Source organism: Carassius gibelio, chromosome B18 (genome assembly GCF_023724105.1).
Source record: "Carassius gibelio isolate Cgi1373 ecotype wild population from Czech Republic chromosome B18, carGib1.2-hapl.c, whole genome shotgun sequence".
Lineage (NCBI taxonomy): Eukaryota > Metazoa > Chordata > Actinopteri > Cypriniformes > Cyprinidae > Carassius > Carassius gibelio.
Window position 1 is genome coordinate 19,733,278 of NC_068413.1, and position 23,741 is coordinate 19,757,018.

Here is a 23,741-nt window from a genome sequence, read left to right on the forward strand (position 1 = left end):
TACCTCAACCTCTGATTAATCTGATTATTTCTGACAAGTCTAAAAAAGAATGAAACTGTAATAAATGACAGGCTCGGTGACATGGCCAAATATGGTTCCTCTTCAGGAACTCGAGCTGCGTCGAGAACGATTGGGGAACGCGTCCAGCGTGACGTCTCTGAATAATATGTATAATCAGTCCAAAGGAAGGGCGAGACGTCATAGGCGGGTGACGTCAGAGACCAGGAAGCATAAAAGCAGGAGAGGCACAGCCGGCCCCAGCCTTGTGTCTTCAGCAAGCGCTCTGTGTGTGTGTGAGCCGCTATTTGTTTGTGAGTCTTATTTAGTGTCGTTTGTCCACTGATAAACTCCATTGTCAAAGCTTCAATCAAGAGAAGTTTTGGGCGAGAGCAGGCAGCGCTCAGGCTGTGTGTTTTTCCCTGCCAAAAAAAAAAAAAAAAAGGGTAGGGACACACGCAGCTCGTGTGTTGTCTGCTTGAGAGTGAAGCGCGCAGTGTCAGCTCTCGAGGGAGTTGACGGCTGCGATGCGAGCCTTTGCTTCACTCTCAGAAGGCTCTCTTTGAGGAGAGAGCTTTCACTGGCGTTTCTCGCGGTGCCACTCCCGTTTTCGCCGAGGCAAAACGGTGGTTGTGCTCGCGGGACTCGCTTTCGGATCTGCTTGAAGAATCTTCGTAAGATTTTACGGTCTAGATTTACGAGCCGCTCCAGGCCCCTCTGTTCTCTTGTCCTAGCTGTGCAGTTTCCCACACTGGCAGAGATTTGTAAGTCTGGCGGCGTGGGCATTCTCGTTCCCCAATCGTTCTCGACGCAGCTCGAGTTCCTGAAGAGGAACGTCTAAGGTTACGTATGTAACCCTGGTTCCTCGAAGGAACGAGACGCTTCGTCGCAGTGCCACACTTCCAGCATCTCTGGCTGGCGCTTGCTTCATCCTTTGAGGCTGGGGCCGGCTGTGCCTCTCCTGCTTTTATGCTTCCTGGTCTCTGACGTCACCCGCCTATGACGTCTCGCCCTTCCTTTGGACTGATTATACATATTATTCAGAGACGTCACGCTGGACGCGTTCCCCAATCGTTCTCGACGCAGCGTCTCGTTCCTTCGAGGAACCAGGGTTACATACGTAACCTTAGACGTTTTCATTTCAAGAAATGATTTTACTTTTTTTAAACGAGCCTTTTTTTTATTTATGTCCCTGATTTAGATCTGAAGAAACTAATGTAATGTCCAGAGCTGAATGAACTTGAGGAGAAGCATCAGTACTGGAAACCTCATTTCACACATGGAGAAAATAATTTGATATATGTAAAACGAATGAACTGGTTTGAATGAACTGGTTGAATACATTATTCCATGATTCACTTATTTAGACTTGCCGTGGGTTTAGTTAGGCTACATATACAGGTCCTTCTCAAAAAATTAGCATATTGTGATAAAAGTTCATTATTTTCCATAATTTAATTATAAAAATTAAACTTTCATTAATTTTAGATTCATTGCACACTAACTGAAATATGTTAGGTCTTTTATCGTTTTAATACTGATGATTTTGGCATACAGCTCATGAAAACCCAAATTTCCTATCTAAAAACATTAATATATTTCCTCCGACCAATACAAGAAAAGTGTTTTTAATACAAAAAAAGTCAACCTTCAAATAATTATGTTCAGTTATGCACTCAATACTTGGTCGGGAATCCTTTTGCAGAAATGACTGCTTCAATGCGGCGTGGCATGGAGGTGATCAGCCTGTGGCACTGCTGAGGTGTTATGGAGGCCCAGGATGCTTCGATAGCGGCCTTAAGCTCATCCAGAGTGTTGGGTCTTGCGTCTCTCAACTTTCTCTTCACAATATCCCACAGATTCTCTATGGGGTTCAGGTCAGGAGAGTTGGCAGGCCAATTGAGCACAGTAATACCATGGTCAGTAAACCATTTACCAGTGGTTTTGGCACTGTGAGAAGGTGCCAGGTCGTGCTGAAAAACGAAATCTTCATCTCCATAAAGCTTTTCAGCAGATGGAAGCATGAAGTGCTCTAAAATCTCCTGATAGCTAGCTGCATTGACCCTGCCCTTGATAAATCACAGTGGACCAACACCAGCAGCTGACATGGCACCCCAGACCATCACTGATTGTGGGTACTTGACACTGGACTTCAGGCAATTTGGCATTTTCTTCTCCCCAGTCTTCCTCCAGACTCTGGCACCTTGATTTCCGAATGACATGCAAAATTTGCTTTCATCCGAAAAAAGTACTTTAGACCACTGAGCAACAGTCCAGTGCTGCTTCTCTGTAGCCCATTTCCTGCACACGGTGGCTCTGGATGTTTCTACTCTAGACTCAGTCCACTGCTTCCGCACGTCCCCCAAGGTCTGGAATCGGTCCTTCTCCACAATCTTCCTCAGGGTCCGGTCACCTCTTCTCATTGTGCAGCGTTTTTTGCCACACTTTTTCCTTCCCACAGACTTCCCACTGAGGTGCCTTGATACAGCACTCTGGGAACAGCCTATTCGTTCAGAAATTTCTTTCTGTGTCTTACCCTCTCGCTTGAAGGTGTCAATGATGGCCTTCTGGACAGCAGTCAGGTCGGCAGTCTTACCCATGATTGCGGTTTTGAGTAATGAACCAGGCTGGGAGTTTTTAAAAGCCTCAGGAATCTTATGCAGGTGTTTAGAATTAATTAGTTGATTCAGATGATTAGGTTAATAGTTCATTTAGAGAACCTTTTCATGATATGCTAATTTTTTGAGATAGAAATTTTGGGTTTTCATGAGCTGTATGCCAAAATCAACAGTATTAAAACAATAAAAGACCTGAAATATTTCAGTTGGTGTGCAATGAATCTAAAATATATGAAAGTTTAATTTTTATCATTATTATTATTTCACAATATGCTAATTTTTTTAGAAGGATCTGTATTATAATTTATTTTTTTCAAGCATTTATTTCTATGCTCAAAATTGTTTAGTTAACAGTATGTAATAGTTGGGCTATCATAGAGGTGCTTTTTTTCTCTTGAGGACCTGCAGGAAATTCCAGAGTGAACTCATGGTGAATTAATATTTAGGTTGTTACAAAATGTCATCATGACAGGACAGCTTTATTTTGTTTAGTCGACTACATTTTTAACATGATTTGACAAACTCTGGTTCTCATGGAGGTCAGGTATTGATTGATCTGTTCTGAGTCTGCTATACTGTCAAATTTTAATCTGATGATATTTAATGTATTCGATGCTGCGAAGCCCAATTTTGTGTTTACTGTTAGAATTTCTTTTTCATTTTTTTTTTTTTTTTTTTTTATGGGAAATATAATTGCACCATTAAATGTAACTATTTATAGACCACTTTCAAAAAAATATATATAAACATAAAAAAAATATAGCATATGAGATAGCTAAGAGTGAGAAAGCAGTAAATGTATATTTTTGCTAGGCTTAAGGCTCCCTTTTACGTTACTTGCATTTGCTTATATTGCTGTTTTACTTGTATAATTATCAGGCTTTTATGGTGCAAAACATATTTAAAAGTAGGCTATTTAAATATAATTATACAGAACGAAATGGGGTAATACATTAACAATTAACACATCATATATTATATGTAAATATTAAACACTAAACATTAGTTTGATAACCATTAGTTTAATATTAGATATCAATGAGTGAATTCATTTGGAAGGCAAGTTAAAATAATAATGTTTGCTTGTTTGCTTAAACGTGAGCGTCCATTCATCACCCTCTGTGCCGCTGTGTGTGTGACGTCACATACCTGCGACACATTAGTAAAAACAAGAGTTGAGGATTTTTGCACGCGTTTCGAAGTTTTTAAATCTTATAAAAGTTGAGTTATGTAGTACTGCCTAATACAACGCTGGAGCTGACTGTAAAAGCATAACATCTGAAACATGTCAGACACTGTATTGAAAATTAAGGTGCCCGTAAGGTAACTTGTTCGGTTTACTTAGTTTTGTCGTGGCCATGACATAATAACTCGTGGGTATGTGATAATATGTTGTGGCCACGAGATATTAATTTGTGGGAAAGTCATATTAACTCATGGGAACGTCATATGTCGTGGCCATGAGATCATTTTGTCGAGGTAACAACATCCTTATGACAGAATGAAAACTGAAGATGCAAAGGTGTTCCAAAATAAAGAAACAGGTTGGTGTCCAGTCTTTATTCTTCATTGATGAATGCAGATGAATACTGGGGTCATTTGTAGTCAGTGTTGGGGAGTAACTAAGGTTAGTTACATGTAACGGCATTACGTAATTTAATTAAAAAATAAATGTAACTGTAATCAGTTACAGTTACTAAGAAAAATTAGTAATTAAATTGCAGTTACTTTTAAAAATAATTATGATTATAAAGGGGATTACATTTGAATATTTAAAAACATCCAGATTTAAGTGATTTCTTTCCCAAATTGCACTGAGACATACAGCCCTATAAGTTCCGCCATGTGGATCATCATAAAAACGTAAATCAAAAGTAGGTCAGTACACTTAAATCAAAACGCGATATAGACTAGTGCCTGTGAATATTAAGCCTCTAAAAGACAATATATGAATCCTGCACATTCTGCGTGTCTGTTGAAATCAGGCGTGGACTGGACATCGAGAGAACCAGCACAATCTCCGGTTGTCTGGCAGCCGATTTGGCCCGTTATTTCAATACATGTATTGTATAATTGCCTGCCGAATGTACGGAAGTGATTATTACGCAGTACTTGTTCAATATCTCATTACATTACACTTACATTTATTCATTTAGCAGAGGCTTTTATCCGAAGTGACTTACAAATGAGAACAGTGGAAGCAATCAAAAACAACAAAAAGCATTGATAAATGCTATAACAAGTCTCAGTTAGGTTAACACAGTACACGTAGCATGGGATTTTAAATAATATAATAAATAAAAAGAAAACAGATAGAATAAAAAAATAATAGAGCAAGCTAGTGTTAGAGGTCTTTACACATACACACACACACACACATACAATTTCATAATAAATGAAAAGAAAATAGAATACAAAAAGATTAGAAAGGTAGTTTGATTTTTTTTAAGAATAGAATTAGAATTAGATAGATAAAATTAGATAGTAAAATAAAGATGGAAGAGATGTGTTTTAAGCCGATTCTTGAAGATGGCTAAGGACTCAGCTGCTCAGATTGAGTTGCGGAGTTCATTCCACCAGAAGGGAACATTTAATTTAAAAGTCCATAAAAGGGACTTTGTGCTCCTTTGGGATGGCACAATCAAGCGACGTTCACTTGCAGAAAGCAAGCTTCTAGAGGGCACATAAGTCTGAAGTAACAAATTTAGGTAAATGGGTGCAGAGCCAGTGGTAGTTTTGTGGGCAAACATCAATGCCTTGAATTTTATGCGAGCAGCTATTGGGAGCCAGTGCAAATTGCTAAAGAGAGGTGTGACGTGTATTCTTTTTGGCTCATTAAAAATTAAAATCTTGCTGCCGTGTTCTGAATTAATTGTAAAGGTTTGATAGAATTGGCTGGAAGACCTGCCAAGAGAGCATTGCAAAAGTCCAGCCTGGACAGAACAAGAGCTTGAACAAGTTGTGCAGCATGTTCCCAAAGAAAGGGCTTGATCTTCTTGATGTTGAATAAAGCAAATCTCCAGGATTAGACAGTTTTAACAATGTGGTCTGAGAAAGTCAGCTGATCATCAATCATAACTCCAAGGCTTCTAGCTGTTTTTGAAGGAGTTGTGGTTGATGTGCCTAACTTGATGGTGAAATTGTGATGGAACGATGGGTTTGCTGGAATCACAAGCAGTTCTGTCTTGGCAAGGTTGAGTTGAAGGTGATGGTCCATCATCCAGGAAGATTTTTTGTACTAGTTTCCAAGTTGTAAGTTGGCGCTCTATCATAGTTCCAAATACAATGCTGGGAATTCCAGGTTCAACATAGCATAGCATTCAGTAAATATGTCTGACATTTGTGTGAAAACTGTGTTTATTAAAGAGTAGAGTGAAGACTGGAAATATAATATACAAAGAAAAAGTATAGTTGGTGTTCATTGTCTTTTCCCATTTTTCATTAAAAATTGACACATTTTAAAAACTTTTTCAAGAAAGATGTTGTGGTGTTAATAACAAGTTAATAACATTTTGCACCTTGAATACATACTCAATAATGCCATTGGCACATTTATTGGTCACATAACAACGTACCTCAACCAGTTTGCCAGAATTTAAGGGATGCAATTTTAAACAAATTAATTTACAAAAATGTTCATATAGCCTTGAATTGCAATTAAGACAAGCAACACAAATAGTATGATCATAACAGTAGTATATATAAGTAGATATGCTTAATAGCTATTTGCATTTATTTTCATTTCATATTTTTCCCTCTTTAAATTATTTTTACTAATTGATGTTTAATTTCAGATATTACGTAACTTCAAGAATGGTATGGAGAGGATGCGAAATGACTATCAGAAATCCCATTAATTCACAGACCGGAGAAAATGATTTGAGCTGCTCACAAACAATAGAAGCCAACAAATCTCGCACATGACCTCAGTGAGGAATGAGTTTCACCAGTAAAGGAAATCTTGATGGGAAGAGTTTCCCATTTAAAGTATGACTTAATGTGCATATAAGAATCCACACTGGAGAAAAGCCTTTCTTTTGTCATCATTGTGAGGAAACAAATGTTACTTCAGCATCAGCCCTAAAACCCCCAGTTATGTTCTTTAATATTATAGCCTTTCTTAAGTTATCTTTGAGAAAAGAGTCTTAAAAAAACCCAAGGAACGTGCTAATATCAGCTTGGAGTGTGGAAAGGCCTTTTCTGGCACCAGTGACTTGGAACAACACCAAAGAATCCATACTGGAGAAAGACCTTTTAAAGTGCTTATCTGATATTTAAAGAGATGTACTGACTTTGACACACAGTCTATAATTGCCTGTTTTGTTGTTGTTTTGCACATTGATTGCAGTACATGCAGTTGGTGTAGCAGTAAATGTTTTTTTAAATAATAATAATATTAATTTTAAAAATGAAACATTTTCTAAACAATTATAATAGAATAGTATGCCAAACTGTTTATGTCTTTTATGGGGGCTTGTCTTTATTATGATTTCAATATTTAAAATATTAAATGAACCAGTTGTTCTGATCATAAATTTTATACATATCAATGGTTCTGATTACTAGAATCTGCTATTTAAAATGTGTAATTAAAACATCTCCAACTAAAATGTTTCAAAAGTAAGTTTCTTTTTAAAAAGCAGGGTAGGCGATTTGGTTAAAAAAAAGATTGGTTAAGCTGGTTGAAAGTCTCTTCACATCCAGTGGTCTAAATTAATTTATACAATATGTATTATATTGTGTGTGGAAAGCGTGGGACCATAAAATGTTCGTCCAATCAAAATGTTTTGTCTGAACATTACAATAGGCTACCCTGCCTGTCTGTCAAAATATGTATTTGCATACCTCTGTGCACCCTGTTTGTGCAAACATGATGCATTTTCAGTGCATTCCAGGTATTAAAAAGAGCAATTATTAAAAAATGTTGTGCTTTGTACCTTAGTGTTTTGTCACCAGTGATTGAGACATAATCTGTAATCTGAAAAAGTTGCAGTCAAATCTCCACCAACACCATCTCTCATCGTGACGCAGGTTAGTCCATGGTCTGTCTGTGTCAAGGGGCAACCTTTCCGGTCTCTTTTTTTCGTAAAACCAACTTGGAATTTTTTTCATTTTGACTAAAAATGCAATTCATCAATTTGCCACTAGTGGCCAGTCAGTCTTATAGACTCCCCATGGTAAAATAACAAACTTCACAGCAGAAAAAAAATATGTTTACAACCTGGTACAAAAAGTGGCTTTAGTCTATATATCTAATTTTGCCCTTCAAGACACTGAGAGGGGGGTGAAATATTTTATAACTCATCCATTTAAATTATATAAAGCCATTGTTCTGCTTAATGAAGGGCGTGGCCATTTGAGTGACAGGTGAATTGCCTCTGCTGTCACCACCATCGACCTATGTGGGCGTGGTTTTTAGCTACCAGCTCCTACCTATTTTCGTTTACCCAGGAGTGACACGTGGTGATCTGCTGCCAAGATGGTGACAACAGGCTCCGCCCACTTTGAGCTTCAAAAACGCTCTTCATAAATCTGCGAGTGATGTCACAGACACTACGTCCATGTTTTTTGTGCATTTACATGTTTTGGAGGAGGCATGGCTTTGCAAAGTGATTATGCAGAGAGGGTGTGTTGCTTTTAAAGCTAGCTTGATATTACTAGCCTTTCCTAAATCATCTACCGTACCTTTAAGATGAAGTTTGTGAAGGTTCTCTTTGTTGTTGTTGTTGTTTTTTTGTTTTTTTTTTCAAAATACAATCTTTTAACACAGACTACTGTAAGTATGCCATTTATGGGTCTATCTCCACCAATAATGTAAATATTGAGACTCCCAAGCACCATCAAAACATAGTCCACTCCAATCCATTAATCATTCCAGCTCAAACAATATCGAGGGTTTGGAGGCGTGGCTACTGTGGAAGGCTGAGCTGAGGGTTGTTTAGCCAGTGTGGGAAGATGGCTGTGACCTTTACATGGGTAAATATAAATTCAGATTTAGTTACAGAAGAAAATGAAAAAGTAAAATATATGCAGATAAAGCAAGGTTAAACAATGACAGTGCTTTTAGAAGACATAGGCATGTAATGGAATGTTGCCGAACTTTCTTAAAAAGTTTCTTCTTGACAGTTAAGCTATACTCAAGTTTTTGACACACGTTAAAAAAAGATATTTTAAGGATAATAATATTTGTAAGGGGATAATTAGTGTAAGGGGCATTTGCAAAGATTGTTTAAAAATTTATTTTTGTAATTAGGTAACAATGACAGCGGAGAAACAGCATACCTAATCTTTGAGATAGAATTTACATTTCCACACAGCTTAAACGCTGTCAGAATAAAAGCATAATGCACGCCTGCAGAAGATGAGTTACTATATTACATTGCATGACCTTTAGTGAAGAATGAGCTGTTATTCTTTGCAAAGGTTAGTGGGAAAGTTATACCTATTATTTTTGTTGTTTTGGGTTTTTTGTCTTTTGCTCATGTGACAGCTAAGTGGAGACGAGACAGTTCTTACATGGCCTCAGCATGTACAAAGTCCACTAAGCCACAGTTCTGACAAACCTGCACTTAACAAAATAAATGTAGCGATAATAGTTATTCTTACTGCTTTATTGTCATTAGTGTTCTGTCTATGCTTGTGCAAAATGTCAGTGTTTCAATATGATTCCATTCAGATGGATTGAGATCTGGACTTTGACAGATTGGTTTCTTTGTGAATTTGCTTTAATGTTTTGGGCTATTATCATCACTTGTATGGACACAACATTTTTAAATGTCATGGCTTCTTATTCTTTTTTTTTTTTAAATCTGTATCAGTGTGTGCTATTATGAGAATTGATCTGTTTGAATTATAAATCGGCCTATATAAATTCCAAACTGTGGCATGGTTGGAAAAAAATAGGCTTTGGTTTAGAGGTTTAAAAGTATATCGTTCACTCAAAAATGTACATTTGCTGAAAATAATGAAGATTAATTAGTTTCTTTGGAGAACTTTCTTGAACTCCATTCTGTTCATTTAGTGGATTATATGTATAAGAAAATGTATGCAGCCAGTTATAGTGAGAGAACATATGGAGACAAACGTGAAGTATGTTTTTCCTGGCATTGTTTGTGAAAGAATGCGAGAATAAAAATAGCATGTCTGTGATAAATCGCCTGTATAAATTAAAACTTGGCATTGGGGTTTGTGTCAGATGCGTTTGAGTTTAAAACTTGTGAATCTCTGTGTGAGAATGAAATGGGGAAACAACACAGTAATATTAGTATAACTCAAGTATAATGTTTTTGTGATTATTATAAAAAATAAACTTAGTTGCGTATGTTTCAGTGCTCTAAATTTGTGCCTTGACAGCTCAAATACAACAAGGGTTCTTGTATCAGACTGCTTACAACAACTCACACTGTCAGAAAAAAAGGTACAAAATCTGTCACTGGGGCGGTACCTTTTCAAAAGGCACATCTTTATACTTAAAGAATCCTTGTTAGTATCTTAAAGGTACATATTAGTACCTAAAGTGTTCACATTATTAACTAAAAGGTACAAAAGTGTGTCTTTTGAAAAGGTATTGCCCCAGTGACTGATTCTGAGAGTGCATAAGACCTTTAATATTGTAATATTCCTTCTTATTTCTTATTTATGAAGACAAACATTTCATGAAATCTCATAATCATAAGATTAAACAACAATAGCCAAATACAAATTCCAAAAGATTATAAATTATATAAACGATTATGAATGATGGATGATTATAAATAACACAAAAATGTAAATAATGAAGGAAATAAAAACATAAATGCATGGTTGCACTCTTAAAGCTTCAAATTTTAATTAAATTGAGCTGAAAAATGACAGAATATCTTCTGTAGAGCTGCTTTATAGCTGAATCCAGTCCGTTTCATAATTGACAAACCTTGCAACTTCAACACTGTTATTGAACTGAAATGAATAAAAACTGAACTGACTTGAGCTGAATAATGACAATAGAACATTAAATGATGAAAAAATGACTTTCTGAATGCACTGTATTTAACAGGAAAATAAATAATAAATAAAAAACATTATTTACTTTTCGTGAGCCACTTTTCTTAAAGAAAAGTCCTTTGAGGATCTTCCCAAAACAAGGTTTTACCAGATTCAACCGGAAACCATTTTTGTGGGATTTATTTTTGAATTTCTTCAGCAGTTTAGTCAAAGTACAGATTGTTATAGATTACTAACAGCAAGTTGAACAAAACTTCACGCTCACATACAAGGAAATAAATAAACCCAAAATAGAAATTTCCTTGGCGACACAGAGTTTGGTTTAATGAACTGTCACTAATAGCTTCCTGTATGACTAACACCAATTTGTGTGTACGACTCCCTTCACATCCTCTCACATCCCTTACACATTACAGGCGGTGTCACATCCCTCGAGCTGCTACTAAAACCACTAGTGTGGACAAACTATGAGCTTTTAAGTGCACTTGTGATAGTGACGATGCAGTGAAGCACCAGCACACGTCCTGCTTCAATGATGATATGAACTTTGATTTCTGTTCCGCTCTCATGCATGCCAAAATAAAAGAGAAAGAGAGAGTATGGTGTGTGTGTTTGTGCTTTGTCTTTATTTACCAAACTGAAGTATAGTAATATGCATGAGCACTTATAATACATTCAAGGCCTTGTATTACAGCTTTAACTGGTGAAATCATTGCAATGCATGATTTAATTAGTTTTATTGTAAAATGCTTCATTGTTCATTAAATATTTACAGTTATCATACTTGGAATAATGTAAAAAGTAACTGGTCATGTATTGTCCGAAACATTCACATGCATTCTAACATTCAGTAAAGTAGAATTCTTAATTTATCAAGCTTTATAATGTTTTTGTCTTATTTAAAGCCTTCACAGAAAGAAAGGAATAAGCTGTATTGGATCGCTTTTACAGTGTATCTGCATAAACACACTTGCGATCAGATTTGAGCAGCAGCAGCATGAATAGATCCTGCAGTAATTGATGGCAGAGCCTTTCTTTTACTCTCTCACCACAGTCAATAGCAGTCATTGAGCGGCCTGAAATATAGACATCTCCCCCGGTCAAATCGTAATTACTCTGCTGATTATGGAAATCCTTCATAACAAATCTATAACGGCTTCCTGACATGTTTAGTTTCCTCGTTGTTACTGTTCAATCATTCATAAGTCCAGGACACCACGGCTGAATCCTTATTAATTCAGAGTGTTGATATCTACCATATTTTCCACAAAATAAATTGCACATGTTACTTATAAACCAATGTAATATATTTGTGTATTTTTGCAATTTTGACCCATTGCGACTTATAGCTATGTGGGATTTTATATATACCTGGAAACAAGTTACCATTTGAGTTCTTCTGGTTCCATCGTCCTGAAGTCAAACCCATTTTTTAATGGGTTTTTGGTTAGATGTCTATGTTTGTGTTTAACAAAGGCCCATTATATTTCCATCTTTTAAAATACATAAGCAATCCCTTGTAATTGCTTTTTTTAAGCATTTACTAAAAAAGTGGTTGCTAACAAGTGGCTAAATGGGACTGAAAAGGCTATAGGCATTAAACATCATTTTAAAAAGGTAAACTCATCTACTCACTCATCACTTTCACAGTCATGTGACCATGGTGTAGTTTGTTTATGGCCTATGTTTAGACTTTTAGTTCTGCATATTGTATTTAGACTTCATAAATGTTGTGTTCAATTGTTAAACTTATCGTGATGAAAAAATAATGTAAGAATCATAATCTTTTGCTGGTCACAGAGCTTATTTTTGGCAATAATGCAAACACCATGGTAAAAATCATATTGTGCTTTGGGAATCAGAGTGATGCAGCACTTTATGTAAATCACAGTATTTTAGAATATAAAAACACATGCTTTATATTCTGGAGAATAGTCAGACTTACATTGACAAACAACAAGCCAATCTAAAAAATAAAATAAAAACAGACTTTGACGACTGTATTCCAGATACACCTGAGCTGAGCAAATTAAGTGTACTGGAGTGTGAATACATAGAGTATTACCAAAACCAGTATCTCACTTCACAAGATCTCTCTGATCAGGCACATTAATCTTTGATTAAAATATCCAAGTGCTCGGCAAGTGTGTGTGTGTGTGTGTGTGTGTGTGTGAAAAAAAAAAAAAAAAACATGCTCCAATTTGCCTCCCTTTTACTAATCATGCAAATGAGAGTGACTAATATGCACTAACACATTCTTAATGACTTAATGAATAATGCATTGGAAAGACCATGAATTGTAAAATTTTAATAGAACAACAATTTACTTGTTAAAATGTGATTATCAAACTTTTTCAAATTCCCTAAACAAGACTGTAGAGACGAAAATGGAGAAAAAGGTTTGACATGCAGTGACATGCATAAGCCACTTCTTTAAGAGTTTAAACACTGGCAAATTATATATGCACCTCTAAATTTAGTTAGATACATTTTTATGAGTAGCTAGATAGTTAAATTTTTTTGGAAAGATCATAAAAAGTTTTTTAAATAGCTTATCTTGAAAAATGAAAGGCTCATATTAGATTAGATTAGATTCAACTTTAGTGTCATTATGCAAAGTGCAAGTACAGAGATAATGAAATGCATTTAGCATCTAACCAGAAGTGCAAGAATATAGTGTTTTATATACATATAAATGCAGAATAAGTGAAGCTATGATTTGCAGATTGTACAGTGGAGTTGCTATATACTGTACTGGGTAGCACTTTATTTTACAGTACTGTTCCCCATGTACATACTATGTACTTATTATAGTAATAACAATAACTATGTAATAACTAGGTACTAACCCTGAACCTACGCCTAAACCTAACCCTACCCCATGTATTTACCTTGTATTACCAGAACTTTCTTAGATAAATACACTGTAAGTACACCAAAATTACATGTAAGTACACGTACTGTAAAATAAAGTGCAACCCAGTACTGAGCAGAGTATATACAGAAAATAAATAGGAATGCAATGTAGGATTAAATCTACATTATGAACAGCAGCAATGTGAACAGTGGTAACAAATACAGTTGGATGAGTGTGCAATAGTATCGTTAAACAATGTATTCTATGCATTCATTACAGAATGACGCCAGCAACAACAAGGTTATGGGTTTGATTCCCAGGGAATGCATGAACTGATAAAAAAAAATTGTGTGCATTGAATGTGTTGTAAGTCACATTGGATAAAAGTGTCTGCCAAATGTGTAAAAATAAATCTGAATCAAAAAAAAAAAAGAAGCAAAAGAGTAATGCTTCAGCCATGAGAGGTGGCTATTACACTTGTTCAACAGATGTTTAGTCAGAGGACAGCTGTGAGTGTTGAGTTTGCTCTGCTGGAGTTTGAGTCCGAGTCATGTTTGTGTGAGCCGAGAAGGTCGTGACTCCGGTATCTCACTGTGTCTGTCTGTGGATAGGCTGTTAGTCAGAAGAGCTGTCGAGCGAGAGGGCTTCAGCACAGCAGCTCAGCTTGATGGACACACATTATCAAATGTCTTCCTGTCAGCTCACAGTGTGGTGGAAGAGCAGGGAAAGACAGACACAGACAACATAATGCCAACAGGCAAGACATGCAAGGAGAAAAAGATAAAAGTCTTGATCTTCAAAGATAAAAAGATGAGTCTCTCTCAAAGTCGAAAATGTGGTTTGGACCATCTCTCAGCCATGTCAACACACAACATCATCCGTGAATCCTGGAGCAATGAAGATGAAACACACAAGTCAAAAACAGTTATGACAAACTGCTGAGCAGAAAGAAAGAAACTTGTTTCAGCAAAGCAGAAATGTGCCTCAAAAACTGCACAAGACTCATCTCTACCTAGTGTTTTTTTCCTTTTCCTGTCAAGTTTCTAGACACTAAATGTGCACTCTAAAAAACGCTGGGTTGTTTTTTCAACCCAACTGCTGGGTTGAGGCCGTTGGATAGGACTTTGGGATGTTTTAACCCAAGTTTGGGTTGAAAATAAGGTTTAAAAAAAAAATGTTTAACCCAGCGGGTCTGGGTTGAGGACGCGGACGTGAAGGAGAGCACGCACGTCACGTCAAGATCGTACGTCTCCAGTGCGAGCAGCCGCCATTTTCTCAGCGTGATAGAAGCGAGAAGCGAGTGAAAGACTATGGTAAGTAAATATTCAAAATGTAAAGTTATCTTTTATTGTTTACCCGGTTGTATGAAAGGCGGAAGGTTTTATGAAAGGCGGAAACAAAGGAGCTTAACGTTATATATATATATATTAAAAAAAAACGGACGCGGTTTTCGCCTCAGACACGGAGGTCTTAACTGCCTCATGTAACGGTACTGAACGGAGGATGTACTTTTAATATAACGTCTGTGAATGTATTTTGTCATATTTACATAAGATTTAACATTATCTGTACTTTTTGAGGCGTTAACAGACGGTTATGGTCACGGTTACGCTCATGTGAATTTGTCGCGGTTAAACTGAATGTATGTTTGTCTCCTAAAGGAAACGGCATTGTGTAGTAAAGACTAGCATAATTATTTTGAGGCTGTTGAAGTGGTAACTGTTAAAAGTATGTTTTACATGTAATATTTCAGACTTGTCAAGCTTGTATCTTCATTGTCCTCGCGCTGAGAGTTAAAGACACAGAAGCTGTTTGTGTGAGGAATCACAGACCTGTGTGAGGATGAGGAGGATGTGTTCTTCTGAAGAGAGGGACAGACGGTTTAAGGAGAGTAAACTTCAGAATAACATCAAGTTATCTTTATTTTTACTAAGACTAAAATAATGTTGTTGTTTTTTTAGATGTTGCAATCCAGAGACAAGATAACTTCATTCTTTTGAGACTGATGTAAGTTAAGTTATTATTACTTTTTTTTTTTTTTGAAAATTAATGTTTATGTTGTGTCCTGCCTGTTAACTTCACATTTTGATGCAAAAACAGTGTGATTTTATATATATATATATATGTATATATATGTCTGTCTGTATGTGTGTGTATATATATGTATGTATATATATATATGTATGTATATGTTAATATTTTATTGAAACCATTGATGTCCCTCTTTGCAGAACTCAAACTAACTGGAGTTAAGGACACAGAAGTCTGCTTGTGTGAGGAGGTGGTTTTCTCAGCTTCTTCTGAAGAGAGGGAAAGATCGTTTAAGGCAAGTAAACTTCATAATTTCATGTTATCAGTTGTTGTTGTGTTTTACTAAGAGTAAAATAATGTTTGTTTTTTGTTTTTGTAGATGTTAAAAGCAAGAGACATGGGAGAGCATCATTCGTTTGAGATTTTATGTTAGTTATTTTTAGAAAATAAATGTTTCTGTTGTCTTCTGCCGGTTTACTTCACATTTTGATGCAACAACAGTGTGATTACTTGCTCATTTCATTAAGACCATTGATGTCTGTGTTTTTTATTGCAGAAATCAAACCAAGTTTGGAGTTGTCTTGTCTGATTTGGAGAGTCATCATTCTTGGTCTTCGCTCTTAGAGGTAAAGTTCACACAAAAAATCATTTACTTGCCCTCAAGTCATACCCAACCTATAAGACTTTTGTCTGTCTTTACAACATAAATTAATATATTTTTAGTTTTCTCATAATATTTGTTAATCCATTTATAGTTTAGATAATCAGTATTTTCAAGCTTCATAAATATAGAGTTATTGTAGAAGTAAATTCTGATATTTATATATGAATACATCTTAAATTATATGATAGCAAACATGTATGTTCAAAATAAAATACTGGTCTCCCAGACCAGCAATGGAGGACACAAAAAGAGAATATTAAATATATTCATACGTTTTCCAAAAAATTAGCAGATTTTGTATGAGTCTGGAAAAACATGGGGAGAGTAAATTATGAACATTTTAATTATTTGGTGAACTAACGGTTTGAAGAGCAGCCCTCCACGTACATGAATATTGTGAGGTATGTGAATGTCATGTCTGTTTTAATGTTTCAGTAAAGAAGCTTTCTGAAAGCAATATTTATTCAAACAATATCACCTGTCCTCACACTAGTGCTGCCATTATAGACTTCATGAGAGCTGTGATAGACAGACATTAAACAACCACACAAAGTGTTGAAACTTTAAAACCGATTATTTACCTATCCTTACGGATGTGAATACACCTCTACCTGAAAATGGATAGTTTAATTAAATGTTTAATTTTTTCAAATGTGTTTCTCTTAGGCCACTGATGAAGAGCAGGCGGTGACTGGGATGAATGCTGGTCAGAGAGGAGAATCTTCTTTCCCCTAAACTGATGCAGCGGTGGTTTTAAAGAAGCACGCTGCCCTGGATTATGTAGAAGATGTCAGATGCTGTGCTGATGGGGCTTCTTCATGATTACATCAGTTATGCTAAAGAGATCATGAAAATTGACCGTGATGCATGATCTGTATTAATGGACTATGAAACAAACTGTAAGTGTATAATTTGTTAAAAAAAAAAAAAGTTAAATGCTTTTTCTGTGTTGTTTAGTAGAAGAGTTTACACTGTCATTCATACACCTGCTCACATTCTTTCACACACACACACACACACACACACACACGTCTGTTAAATGTTATAATATCAAAGTTAATGTTGTGATTTATTTGTGTACTGTCATGCCAGAATAGTTGGTAAAGAACCTAACTAATTGTAAATTTATTGTATGTGTTTTCGTATATTTTTATACAATATATACAACTGAACAAAGTCCAATTTGATCTTAAGTTATATTCATCAAATGTTCAATGCTTTGTTTATGAACTCTGTAGCTGTTAATGCCATCCTTTTCTGCATTTCTTCTAACATGTTACTTTTTGACTTTTCTCTTGTTTTTAATAAATTATTTTCCTTTTGATAATTATTATTTGTGTGTAAAAGTGATATTTAAAATGAACAACATTTGTAGGTTTAATGCCTAGCTCAATTTGGGTTAATTTTAACGTAGAAATGCATTGTTTCCCCACATGGCTGCACTCTGCGAGTTTATTTTCTGCCAGCAGGAGGCGCTAAGAGCGAGAGAGGTAGGTTTCTCCGGTAACGGCTGCAGAGCGGCGGTGAGCTCACAAATGCTGCCTTATCAAGCACATGCGAAATGATATCGAACATTTTCTAAATACAGTAGTTTTCCTTCTGAAATACAGTGATAAAAAACACCCGCTCTGGTTTTTGAAACCCTGCAATATAGTCATTTTAAACCATAAAAAATGGCAACCCAGCAGGCTGGGTTAAATATGATAACCCAACTGGTTGGGTTAAAATAACCCAGCGCTGGGTTCGTCCCTTTTTGACCCAGCGCTGGGTTGTCAAAATAACCCAAATTGGGTTGTTTTCAACCCAGCAGTTTTTAGAGTGTGCATGTAAATATTACCCAGTGTCCTAACTAGATGTAATGTGATTAGATTCCAGCGACAATCAATGTGTCTGTCCACACCAGATGTGACAAGGCTACATGATGCAATAAAATCTATCAACAAAAGAGACATTATCACATTATCGAATTCATAAATATATTATCATTTTAACATTGTTGAAACATATACTGAATGAATGATACAATCTTTATGGAATACACCATTTTAACATACATTTGTTTTAGTTTTTTTAAATCAAAGTGTACGTAAAGTAAGCTATCCATTGTCGCTTTTAGGATGGCTGTAAAGTTATGCAAAGTGATATTCAAACTCATATTCAGTACATGAAATCATCTTTGTCGTAGTGTGAATTCTGTTGTTCCAGCCACAACTTCACAGAAATAGAAACAGTTCTTTAAAATGTAATTCTACGTCACTCGTTGTCTGTCACTGTTGTGGCTGGTTAGGACTTTTTTTTTTTTTTTATAACTTGGCAAATATACCTTTTATTGTGTCACATGTTATTATTATTATTTTATGACATCAAAAATTATGGATTGCAAATGTGATTTTTTTTTAGAAACTGTTACAGTAGGCTATGTTTTCATAATACAGATAACTTTCATCTCAAGAGATCAAGTACAATATGATTCATCCAGTGAATTAGAATGCAGTTCATGGAGTGACTTCACCCTGTGAATATATATTTTTATATATATATAATTTTTTTTTTTACTTGCAGTTGGAAGTGGGCTATATGTTAATGCAGGCACAGCTTCAGCGCAGAACAGTATTACGTAAACAGGCTGTTCGGCCTCTGCTTTCATATTGTATTAGTCATTTATGTGTAGGAGAACACCAAAAAAAGTTCTGTTACACAATCACCATGGAAAACAATCCATTTCTGCCGGATGTGGGTTAAGGATTGCATTTTCTGGTGAAGTTCACCAGACTCTTATGTGATAACATTTATTTTGTTGTAATTACTTTATCATTTTGTTTTATTTAGGCTTCTTCAGTTTGTAATCTATACGTATGTATTTATTTATTGAACAATTAACCCAAATAAGTATAACTTAAAATTTTGAAAATGATTCAGTTCTGTCACTTTTTTTTATGCATGGTATCATATCTAAATGTTTGTGCAAACTGTGAAAGTTGGGTAATTAACTCTAAATTTCTAGCTTTTAATCATACTTGTTTGTTCCTAATCACCTTTAAAGTCGGCATGAAGTGAAACCCACCCTATCTATTTTCAGAATGAATATTATTGATCTTAATGTGAACTATTCATATTTGCATAACTTTGTGTAATGTTTAAACACAATGTCTTAACTTGATCCTCCAGTGAAACACCAAGTTCTCTCATGATTTAGTAAATTAAACTCCACTGCAAGCTCAAGTCCATCTGTCTCCATTTTCAAATGCCACACCCACATCTCAACATCCAATCAACAACCGGTGCACAGAACCAAATAGCTGCACTTCCTTTCTTTATTTTTCGATAATCCATTACACTCGGCTGTATGTCACAATACGAAACAAACGTTCTTTCACTACTACTTCTGTTTCATCATGACTTTAAATGATTTAAATACATCCTGCAAAATTTAAATAACTTATAGTTCACTACAGACAGGCTTTTGCAGTTCGCAATTTTAAAATGTCCTAAAATCGAAGAGTCTTAAATTCAAAGCATTGCAAAAAAAAAAAAAAAGCATATCTCCAGAGTATTTTTTCCTCAATACAAATATTGAGATACTTTTACTCAACTTGCAAATTTAACATATAAAGTTTAGTTTTCTGAACAACTAAGTGAGTTTCTGCTTAAAACTAGAACAAGTATATCAGTGGGGAAAACAGTTCAAACAGTTCATTATTGTTTAATCCTCCATTGTGGCTTGAATGTAATACAATTAAAATGCAGAAGAGCTGTGAGGAGAGCTGTGTGTGCAGTTATAGGTTTTAATGGGTTTAGAGGAAACATGAGTAAGAGCTCCTCAGGCTACAGGCCTTTACAAATGAATCATGTACGAAGCCCTGCGACCTAAACATCGACTGGTGTGAGTTCTCGTGTGTGTGTGAGTGTGTGATCATCTTAAGCGTCAGCTCAATGGACTGATTCAGTTGCCAATTAGCACGTTACAGCTAACAGATGGCCACTATCAAAAAGTGATTAAATGTCGTACTTTTTTTATTAAAACTGAACTGAAATGCAATGCTAACATCCTCATCTGAACAGTTTTTTTTTTTTTTTTTTTTGCTTCTATATTCATACACTTATTTGTTAACTATTATAACATCAATTTCCTAAAGCAGTGATGCCAGTGGTGAACGTCATCAATCATGGTGTAGATGGTCTCAGACTCTGAGATGGATACATTTGGTTTCCCCCAATGGTCTGCTACAAAATGTAACAAATGACTTTGCATCAATGACTGATGAAGGTCTATTTGAGGCTGGGAATTCTAGTATAGACTCTTTAACTGTAGAGATTGATCATTGCCAATGATCTACAACCTCTGGCAAAAGTGAGCCATTATTCAACTAAAACAAATAATATAGATGTATTGATAGTATCTAAACCGTAAAAGTATTTACTGTAACAAATAGCTTCCAAAGTTCTAAATAGAAAATTTTAAAGATCACTGGAGTATGTTTATAAAGGGAAAAAAAAGATATATATTTTAGTCTTTCTAGTTCACAATTTCACATTTAATGCAATGCGTTATTCGCGTTATTTTTTTCTAATTATTTGAGAAATTCTGAGTGAAAATTTTTTCAAAGTTGGTTTAGAGTTTTTCAGTGTACTTGTTTACATATTTAGAAAAATAAATGTTTACAAATACTTGGCCCAAAATAAACTGCCAAAGAAAGGACCAGATTTGTAAATAATTAAACTAGGGTCAGATCAATCCGTCACTTTCTCAAATCCAGCATCAGTTCAAATAATGTCTCGACATAAGGATTTATTTTTATTTTTATTCATAAAATCAATTCATCTACGGTTTTGGTGATTATTAAGCTGACTTTGTGTCTGGACAGCAGGTTAAAGATCACAGTAGGTTCATCTAATATTTAATGCAATCTCAATTAGCAGATGTAACTGTGAGTAGAGCTGTTCATGTGATTATTTTCTAGAAGGTCCAGAACCTGCTATGAGACTTTCCCCTCAGGTACCACTTCAGTAAATATTGTCTGAAAAGAGGCTGGGATGAAGCCTGAAGTATGATTTCTTTGAGGCTGAGATGGAAAGGAGGAGATGTTCACTTGTTATTTGGCGGTAGGTCGATAAAAATAGAAAGGAAATATATTCTCTCCTGTCACACTGCACTCCAGACTGCTACTGACAGGAAAGATTGTGTTCATTTGTTTTAAAAGGCTCTTCAGTCTCATTTTTGAATATATGATAAAATGTTACACTAAGTACCCATAATTTCAATACAAATTAATTTTAATGTGTAATATAAACATATTGCAATGAGGTTTTTTTTTTTTTTTTACTTAAAGCTGCAGTCGATAACTTTTGGTGCTCGCGTCTTGCGGAAGAACATTGTAGCCGGAGCTACTTCTTTCTGTTTACATCAATGGCGAGTCACGCAAGTACTGTGATACTCTGCAGCATTGCCGACCCCAACCAGACTAAAATAGTCTGAATATAATCACTTATTATAGGGGTACCATAGTGATTCAGGATAAGACAAAAACACGGTTTGGAAAATAGATTCATGATGTACTCGCTCATTATATATGTTTTTTTTAATTTTCAACACAAAACAACACTGTGGCACAGCCCTGAGCTGACTGGACCAGAAGAGCCGGGAGCAGTGGATTCTTGCAAAACAAATAACAGGTAAAAGTGCGCTGAGCCATAATGATCTTTTAATTTTTAAAAAAGGCCGGATTCTCTATGTTACATCTTGGTCACGTAAAGGTCACAGTTTTTATACCAGTCGTATCATTTTATTTTGTTGTATTTATCCGTCACACAATATTCTTCCACCAGACACGAGCGCCAAAAGTTACCAACTGCACTTTAAATGTTTTACTTTTTATTTATTTATTATGCACAATATTCAAAGTGTGGGGAGATTCTTTTGTGTAATTTTTCATCCAATGTTCAATCTTTTTTTTCTATAATTAGAGACTTAATGACTCTCTCAAAATCTCTTAGTGTGTGATTCATTAAAGTGGTGGATGTATCCATAATCAGATCCTTCATGTTTTTTTTTATAATTATAACTCTTATATCAAATTTCGGTCATGGGACTCAAAACCTGTAACACACAAATTGCACACATATACATTTCTTCTTGATTGCACTCTTAATTATTATAATTTTCTTTCTCCCTGTGATCTCTAGATGGAGGTAAAGGAAAGGAATTCTCTTTTTTTATTCCCTGTGGGCAGCACTCAGTCTCTTCAGACCAGAGCAGCATGCAGCTCTTGAGAGGTGTTTGGATGAAACGCTTCCACAAATAATCCAACAGTTATCAGTGTTAATGGAGCTTTTTGATACTGATTTCAAGTCAGTAAACTACACATGCATGCAAACACATTGTGTCTGTTTAATTTACATCTGTAGCCATAAGGATGTGGCATTGCTCTTTTACAAGAGTGTTAGAAAACTGCACAGTAATTCATATACCTGCACAATCAAAACGCTGCAGCTTGGGTTTTCTCTGTCATCATCACGTTGTCTTGTGTATTGTTGTCCATTGTGTTTGCTCGGTTTTGTCTTTGTCAGTGTGTTTTTTTGTTTGTTTTTTTTTTACTTCAGAGCTTTTCTATTTTTTCTCCCATTTTCTCTGCTGGTAAAAAGTGAATAAGTGTTTTCAACTGTCTAATTAGCACTCTTAGCATCAACAAACAACCCTAAGATACTAGCATATCTACAGACTGCAGCCAATGAGCATGAGGATTCTCTACGATGTTTAGTGAAAAACGTCCCAAGGTTACGCATGTAACCCTAGTTCCTTGAGGGAACGAGACGCTGCGTCGATATCGCTTTGGGGAACGTCCCTGACGAGACCGGCTCTGAACATCGTGTGCAATCTGTCCAATGGACGGGCGTGACGTCACGGGCAGGGTGACGTAGCGACCAGGAAGCTATATAAGCACGTGCCGTGCAGCTGGCTTCAGCTTCAAGTAGGGAAGCAAGCGCCGGCAGGGGTGCCGGGAGTATGGCTCTGCGACGCAGCGTCTCGTTCCCTCAAGGAACTAGGGTTACATGCGTAACCTTGGGACGTTCCTTTTCGGGAACTCGAGCTGCGTCGATATCGCTTTGGGGAACGAAGTGCCAACGCTGCCAGACTACCAAATCCCTGCCTAGTGTGTGTCCGAAGAGCACAGCTGAGGCGAGAGAACAGAAGAGCCCGGAGCGGCTCGCATATCAAGATCGTAGAATCTGACAAATGTAGAGGGCGTGGACCACCCCGCAGCGTTGCAGATGTCCAAGAGGGACACACCTGCTGAGAAGGCCTTGGAGGCCGCCATACCCCGAGTAGAGTGAGCCTTGGCCCCCAAAGGAGGGGGAAGACCAGAGGACTCATAGGACTCGTTGATAGCCTCGACTATCCAACGACTAAGGGTCTGCTTGGTGGCAGGGGAACCCTTGTTAGTAGGACCGTAGCAAACAAGCAATTGGTCAGACTTTCTCCACAGGGCAGCTCTGTGGACGTATGCGTTCAGTGCTCGCACTGGACACATACAGTTTAGCTTCTCTTGGTCTGGCTCCCGAAAGGGAGGAGGACAAAAGGCCTGCAGTACGA

General features: G+C 36.2%; 2 long non-coding RNA genes across 2 annotated transcripts; both read left to right on the plus strand.

Annotated features, from left to right (window-relative positions):
- Positions 1 to 14,541: 14,541 nt before the first annotated feature.
- LOC127977135 (uncharacterized) lies at positions 14,542 to 15,782 on the plus strand. Its single transcript, XR_008158119.1, has 3 exons — positions 14,542 to 14,768; positions 15,209 to 15,462; positions 15,687 to 15,782. It is a non-coding gene; the product is annotated as an uncharacterized LOC127977135 (long non-coding RNA).
- An 81-nt stretch (positions 15,783 to 15,863) lies between these two features.
- Positions 15,864 to 17,954, plus strand: LOC127977136 (uncharacterized). Its single transcript, XR_008158120.1, has 3 exons — positions 15,864 to 15,914; positions 16,043 to 16,112; positions 16,817 to 17,954. It is a non-coding gene; the product is annotated as an uncharacterized LOC127977136 (long non-coding RNA).
- Positions 17,955 to 23,741: the final 5,787 nt, after the last annotated feature.